The sequence below is a fragment of the Pinus tabuliformis genome, chromosome 2_2, assembly GCF_031772625.1.
Source record: "Pinus tabuliformis cultivar Carrire ecotype Pingquan chromosome 2_2, CPIR1, whole genome shotgun sequence".
Classification (NCBI taxonomy): domain Eukaryota; kingdom Viridiplantae; phylum Streptophyta; class Pinopsida; order Pinales; family Pinaceae; genus Pinus; species Pinus tabuliformis.
Genome location: NC_142300.1, coordinates 559,624,085 through 559,631,657, shown reverse-complemented (window position 1 = coordinate 559,631,657; position 7,573 = coordinate 559,624,085).

Genomic DNA, 7,573 nt, shown 5'->3' with positions numbered 1-7,573 from the left:
TCATCAACTTTTCTTTTCTTTTCATGATAAGCCTACCTAAGTCTGCACTTATAACATCCAAGGGCTTAGATTAAACTGTTGAGCTCCTTTGCTTCTCTACCTATCTACTTATCTGCCAAGATTAAACAGTTTGGTCAGATTTTATTCTCTGTCTCTAAAACATGAAATTCAAACATGAACTAGCCAAGATTAAGCTGTTTGCCCATTCATCAATTGTGGCATGAATTAACAAGTTGCACACAATGCTTATTTATAGAGAATGAAAAAGTAGTGGCATTTTGGACTTGCACACTTTCCTAGTCTTTCTTTATTTGGGGTTCATTTCTTTCACTTTTTTGACCATTTTATTCTTTTTACCCTTTGATTTTCCTTTTAGGGCATACCCTCTTTACATTTTTTACATTTTTTTATTTTTTGATAATATGGAAAACCTTTGCAACAAGGAAAGGGATGAACATATTACATAGTTCATCAAGTCAATCATGAAATATGACACCTATTGGTATAGGAGTATAACAGTGGCTCCGCTTGGGGATGGCTTTCCCTAGTGGAAAATCAAGAACAACAGGTCAAATGGCCTTCTGAATAACTTAGATTATGCTTTGAAATCTCCTTTTGTTGGTTGCTTTATTGTATATATGACAGCACATTTTGTGAAGCTTAGGGCCTTCCCTTCGGGATTGAAATGTAGCAAGTTACTATCCAATCCAAACTGTGACATTATTAAGGATATAATACGTACATGTGAGAGACCAAATACTTTAAAAAACTGGATCAAAGTAATGTTTCAGCATTCGACCATTCACTAGTCCTTCTTCTGTTTCTGTGCCATCCAGGCTCTTCAGAAAGTAAGTATTGTTCCCTTGCAATGCCTGGATGATAAATGGCCCTTTCCATAGGAAGTCAAACTTCCCATGTTTTCCTTTATCTTCTCTCCTGGAATCCCACCTTAGAACTTTGTCTCCAAGGTAGAAGTCTTCTGCTTTGGTCCTTTTATCAAATATTTTCTTGAGTTTTTCTTGTAACACTTGGGATCTTTGGTGCACTTCTTCTCTGGTCTGCTGCAAATGGATGGTCTGATTTATTCTCCTTTGAATGTCATTGGGTTCCACCTGAGCTTCTTGCAGTAATTTCATTACAGGAACTCCTAAAGATGAAGGAAACACAGCCTCCATGCCATAAACTAACTCATAAGGGCTAGTTCCAATAGATCTCTTTGTAGTAAGTCTGTCTGCCCATAGTGCATTTGTAAGTTTCTTGTGCCAGTTTTTCTTGTTCTCTTCCAACAATTTTTTAATAATATTAATCAGGCTTTTATTGGAAGATTCAGCTAGACCATTACCTTGAGGTTAATAGGCTATGGAATGGCCTAAAGTGATATGGTATTTGTTATAGAAATTTATCATTTTCTTAGACTTGAAGGTAGCAGCATTATCGGTTATGATCTTTTCAGGACAGCCAAATCTAGACAGTATGTTGGTCTCTAAGAATCCTATAATCACTGTATCATTGGCTTGTCTAGAAGGAATGGCTTCTATCCATTTGGTGAAACAGTCTGTGGCAGTAAGAATCCATTTATGTTGGCCAGAAGAGGGAGGGTGTATTTCTCCAATGAAGTCCAAACCCCATTGTTGAAAGGGATTTTCAGTGGAAATTGGTCTCAAGGGTAAGGGTAACAGTTTCCTTTTGCCTTCTGTTAGTGCCTAGATTTACCTTAGGCAAAAAAGGTAGGATCCAGGGCCAACATCAAACCACTCTCAGCTTGGTAGCTAGCCCTACTAGGTCAGGAGAGGGCTCTCCGGGTCAATCTCAGCAAATAATGATCTATGGGACTTAAGATGACTGAAATATCTTTTGATTTTAAGCTAGGTATATGTGCAAGAGAGTTTGATTTGATAAAATGATGATTTGTTGGCTCAAAGGGAAAGACACATTTTGGGGTGCGGGGATTGAGGCTCAGTTCTACAGAGATCTCGATGGGGCAAGTTAGGCAATCATTTTGGCACTTAAATTTTAGTGAGATGGAAGGAAAAGATAGGTGAGGTGTTGAAGAGGGCAAGGACAATCATGAATCCTCCCCAAACAGCTGAAAACATCAAATAGCTAAAGCAAACTTCAAGTAGAGCATTTCACTTTCAATGAATTCTACTTACACTCTTGTTTGTTTAGTTCAGAAGAAATAAGATAGATAATGCAATCACATAAAAAAAATTCACAATCACAAAGAGAAGAACTGTACCAAGACAAATTGACACTTGAATCCCAAAGAGTGCTACAAATCCTGGTCTCAATTCTGTTACACAAAAATATCGTCACCATGATTATTTGCAGTCAGTATGGGTCTATCATCACTTGTACTGTCCTCCTAAGCAAGTGTCAGACCTCAGCTCTTCAAATCAAGCTTTGGAAATGATAGAAAGACATTAAAAATCAATGTAACTCTGGTTCCGCACTTTCTCTCATGGTCACCTGCGGTCCCGCACCTTCTGTGTACAAAAACTGCGGACCTTCCCGCTCTGTCCCTAACGGTGTAGGTGCGGACCCCTGTGAAATTCAAAAGGCGCAAGTTTTATCTTAAAAAACTCACTTTGGGTTAATTCTAGAGGTTTCTAGAAGGAATTTTGACGTGGATTGTTCGCTCTGAGGTGGTTCATGCATCCCAAAAGAGAAGGAGCTAATCCCTTGATGAGAGGAGCTATCCCTTTGAAGGAGGACCTAGTAACCTCCCTCCATTGCACTATAAATACAGGCATTGGGCTGGTTGCTAGGGAGGTTAGAAGCTGAACATTTTTTAGGGTAAATGCTGGTGAAATCAAGACTTCCTAGTTGAGCTTAAGAGGAGAGATCACACATCTTTTTGGCTTCATTGGGGAGTGAGTGAAACTTGTCAAAGTAGAGGAGACTTCTTGCTGGACCCTGGGAGGAGCTTGTACAGCGTCAAGGCAAAGGTTGTAAAGTTCTTCTTCTTTTGAATTAATACAATCAAACTCATTTTTCTCAACAAGTATCTTATGTTATTTGTTTCATGGACTCCTTGACTTTCATTTTAAATATGTTTTATGCAATTGGCTTTTCAGGTGCTATTTAATTTGTTTGCCTTGTCTGTGTTTGCAGATTCGCAAAAAGGAGCTCATTTGGATCAAAGGAGCGAGGGCATCCAGAAGCTTGCGTTGGACTTAAGGTAGGCCCTAAAAACACTTGTTTGCTATTGTTTATCAAAGCATATTTAGAGAAAGATAGTGTCTGGTTGGTTTGCTTGTCATTAGGTCTTCTTTAGATTCTAGGAAGGTCTATCTTGTCCACAAGATCGACTTATTCCGTGTGACAAAATGGTGACTCCGCTGGGGACTTGACTGTTTTCCTTGTTTTTACTTTGACCTGAGAAACTCTATTTTTGTTTCTATTTTTGGCTTGTTGTGTGTAAAATTGGGTAGAGTTTGTAGATCCAGGGTTATTTTTCATTTTTCATAGCTTTGGGAGAGGACCGCACCCTAGCCGTTTGACATAGTGCGTACCTACCCGCAGCTTGGCTTTTAGCACAGAGCGGGACCGCACCTGTGCCAACTGTGGGCCTACGGACCTTGACAAAATTTTGAAAACCCTAAGATTTCCTCTGTTAGTCAGCTTAGTTTGTGTTTAGAAATTGTTATCCACTGCCCAGACCTGCATATAACTTGTCAAAAGCTTTCCTTGGATTGATTTCGTTAGTGTTAGGATTTTAGGTGAAATTCCTAGGAGTTTTGCTTGTTGGGTTTGTTTTTAATTGTGGTTGTGTAGTGGCTCTGAGCTTAGAAGCTGTAGGGACTTCAGATCACCTTAGTGTCTACCAGCCTTCTTATGAGTCTGACCATTGATGAAATCTCCCCTTGTTTGAGGAATCCGCTTTGAGTTTTCTCTTTACAAAACTTCGAAAAGATTGTGTTTGAAAGTTTGGATTTTCATTTTCAAAAAGAAAACAAAATTGGTTGTTCTTGACTTATTTGTGATTCTGCATAAATTGGTCCTTAGCTTACATCTAGCTAAGTAAAACATCCTTAAAAAAGACTTTTAGTAGGCTTTGACTTCAAATAGGTTTTTATAGTTTGTAGATCTCAAAGTTAGTCATTTTCATAGTTTTGAGTGTTTTATTAAAAAATATAAAAATCTCTTTTGGAAAAAAGTTTGTTTTGTAGTGTTTGAGTGCTTTGAAACGAAAAGGGAAATTTTTGTGAAATAACTAGTTGTCTCGTTTTGAGTGCTTTGGAAAGCAAAAAGCTCTTCTTTTAATTTGTTTAATTGAGAAAGATTTGTGTTTACAAAGTATTTGCATTCTCAAACTCTTTTCTAGTTTAGAAGTTCATCGAAGAGAAAAAGATATTTTAGATCATCTTAGGTGCATTTTTAGTGATTTTGAGTCGATTCTTCATACCACGAGTTTCATCTCCGCACCTTTGGACTTAAACAAAAACCACTAAAATTAACGCTTAAAGTAAAATTCACCTAGTAACATTTTTATTTCTAGGGCTCTGATACACCAACTTAGCTTAGGCTAGTGTCTTGGAGTAGGAGAGTAATTAACTCTCCAAGACAGTAAAAACAAACAAGTAGTTGTATCTTGTGGTAGGGAAGAAATCCAATTGTTGCATTTATGCTTTGGGAAAGCTCCTCTTAAAGGAGAAGCACGAGATCGTGTCCGAACCAGTGTGGGAATCAATCCTTCCTCATTGGGAACGACGCCAGATATTCACGTATTAAAAATGGTAAACCTCGGATTAACCATTGTCGAGGAGCCTGGGGTCACTTGTTGGTAAACCTTGGATTATGTCAAGGAGCCTTCAAGGGGATTGAACTTGCTACTCTGCCCTTGCGTGCGTATCGGATCGTACACTGTTCCCCCAGGTATATTTGTCTCAGTTGGTAACCTTAGTGGCCATATTCTTTAGGACTCTTCCTAAGGTGACAGTGGTGGGAAGATCCCACTGTACCTAGAGCAGACGTCGGCTAGACTCACTTGGATTTTCTGGGGGTTCTCTTCACTCGAGACAGTTAAGTGGAGGAACTTGTGCCAGTCTATTCATTAAGCAGGTTGCCAGGGTAACTGTTCCAACCGTCATTTCTGTATTGAACTCTGCGACGTTGGATTTCATCACCAACAAGTGTTTTCAGTACGGAAAGTTACTGTTTGTGTGTGTTTGATCTCCTAGATTCTTTAGGCGTGTGATTCAAATTTGTTTGGTTCTTTAGAGACTTTAGGTGCTTTTCTTTGAGATTTTACTTTGTTTGTGTGTGAAGTAGTAAAAGTTTTCAACTGTGGCTGAATTACCAAGACAGTCCCGTAGACTTCGGGGCCAGTCTCCTGAGTTTGTAAACGTGGCTGAGTTACTGAGGAAGTCCCGTAGACTTCGAGGCCAACCTACTGAGGAAGTACTGAGCCAGCTCGAAGGCTTGAAAGTCCTCGTAACTCCTAGAGACAGTAGAGTTGGGTCACCTGAGGAAGGAGAATCTTCTTTGATAGTACATCCTGATTTTCAACCGTTAGTAGCAGAGTATAATCCACAGTCAGTGTCTGTTTCCGAAATCGCTGGTAGCTTTTCATCTACTAGTGATATAGGTGAAGAACCCGAAATATCCGAGCCTGAAAGTGAATTTGCTGCTACTCCAACATCGGGGTTTGTTTCTCCAACTTCTAGTGGTCCTGGTTCACCTAGGGTAGAAAGAGTAATCACCCAGGATCTTCCTTCTGGACTTATTGCTATTGAAGAACTTGCTCCGGAAGAAGAAGTAGGCATCCCTATCCCTGAAAATCAACCTGTTATTGAACTAAGGGAGCGTGAATCAATTTTTTACAGTCCACCTAGGAGTAGTTCTTGGTATCTTTCTTTGACTAATTTTCTAGAAAACTCAGGGTTAAGTTTTTCACCACCTCGTGCTCCTTATCACCCAACACCTAGAGGTTTTTATACTCCTGTCAATATGGCAGGACAGTCATCCATGTTTACTCAATCGCCCGAATCTTTTTTGTACGGCGGTCCTTCTGTTCCCTCCGGGTATCAGTCACTTTCTGGTACTTTTTCGGGAGCATCTCCTCAACCCATTGAGCAAGGGTTATTAACTGGAAACAATGGTACTAAGCCGTTGAGCGTAAAAGACATTCTCATGATGTCAGGTTCTATTCCCAATCCTCAATCTCAAGGTGGTCAGTTAACGCCTGGGGGGCAACCTCAAGGTACACAATTTGCATCTGGGGGGCAACCTCAAGGACAGTACATACCTATGGGACAGTACGTTCCTCAAGGTCAACCCCAGACTCAATATGTACCCCAAGGTCAACCCCAGTATCAATTTATACCTCAAGGTCAACCCCAGTATCAGTATATGCCTCAAGGGTATCAACCCCGAGGTCAATACTCGAACCAAGGTTTCCAACCACCCCAAGGTCAAATGTATGTTCAAGGAACGGGAAATGTACCTTTCAATTATCAATCCTACCCTTAGCCCAGTTATGGTCCTTAGTATTCTCAACCAGTTATGGGTCAGTACCCCGGAATAAATATAGTGTGGGATCCATCGCAAACCCAACAGGTGTTGCAGCCATGTGTACAGTTGTCATCTCAAACTGGACAACCCTTAGTTTCTGGTACATCCCAGCAACCAGTCCAGTCTAACATTCAAACTTCTGTACCTTCGGTAGTTTCTCAGCCTGGGCCTAGTACACCTCATACTCCGCCTCAAACGACTACTACAACTGCCGCAACATCTGTTCAATCTACCCCACCTACTTCTGGAGTATCGACAGCTCCGGTTTCTACTGTTCCTGTATCTACTCCTCAGACATCTTTACCACCGTCTGGATCTACGATTCAAACTTCGGTTCAGATGCCTGTAGGACAACCTGGTTTAAGTACAGTTGTCACAAGTCAACCACAATTCACTTATCAACCGTACCAGGGACAGTACCAATTCGGTCCTGCTGTGCAGCAGCCAGTTTATCAGTATCAACCGTACCCTGGGTACACTTATCAACAACCTAAACAACCCCAGTACGGTCCGGTTAATCCTAGTTTTCCGGGAGGATACAATATCCCAAACGCGATTCCTATTCCTAGTTATCCTGGATATCCTCCTCCTGGAGCTGGTCTCATGACCCAGAGTTTTAGGGATCCTAATCGGTAGTTACCGTTTATCACAACTTTGGACTTACCTGACTTGTCGCGCCTAACGAATGATCCCATTAATTATCTTCCGTTTTGGCCGCCAATGCCAAATAAGTTGCCCAGTGACATTCCCAAGTTCGAAGGAAAATCAAGAGAGGACCCATCGAACCATGTGATGACTTACCACCTCTGGTGCACGTCTAACTCAATTTCAGATGATTCAATCTGTCTTAGACTTTTCCAGCACACTCTAATTGGTCTAGCGGCCAAGTGGTACATTGAGCTACCACGAGGCACTTTTTATAATTTTAGTCAGTTAGCTACCTCGTTTTTGACTCATTTTCAGTTGCCATTCTGGTATGACAATGTCACGGAATTGTTAACTTCACTAAAATAATCGAAATCCACTTATATTTTAGATCATATTCATGAGTGGAGAC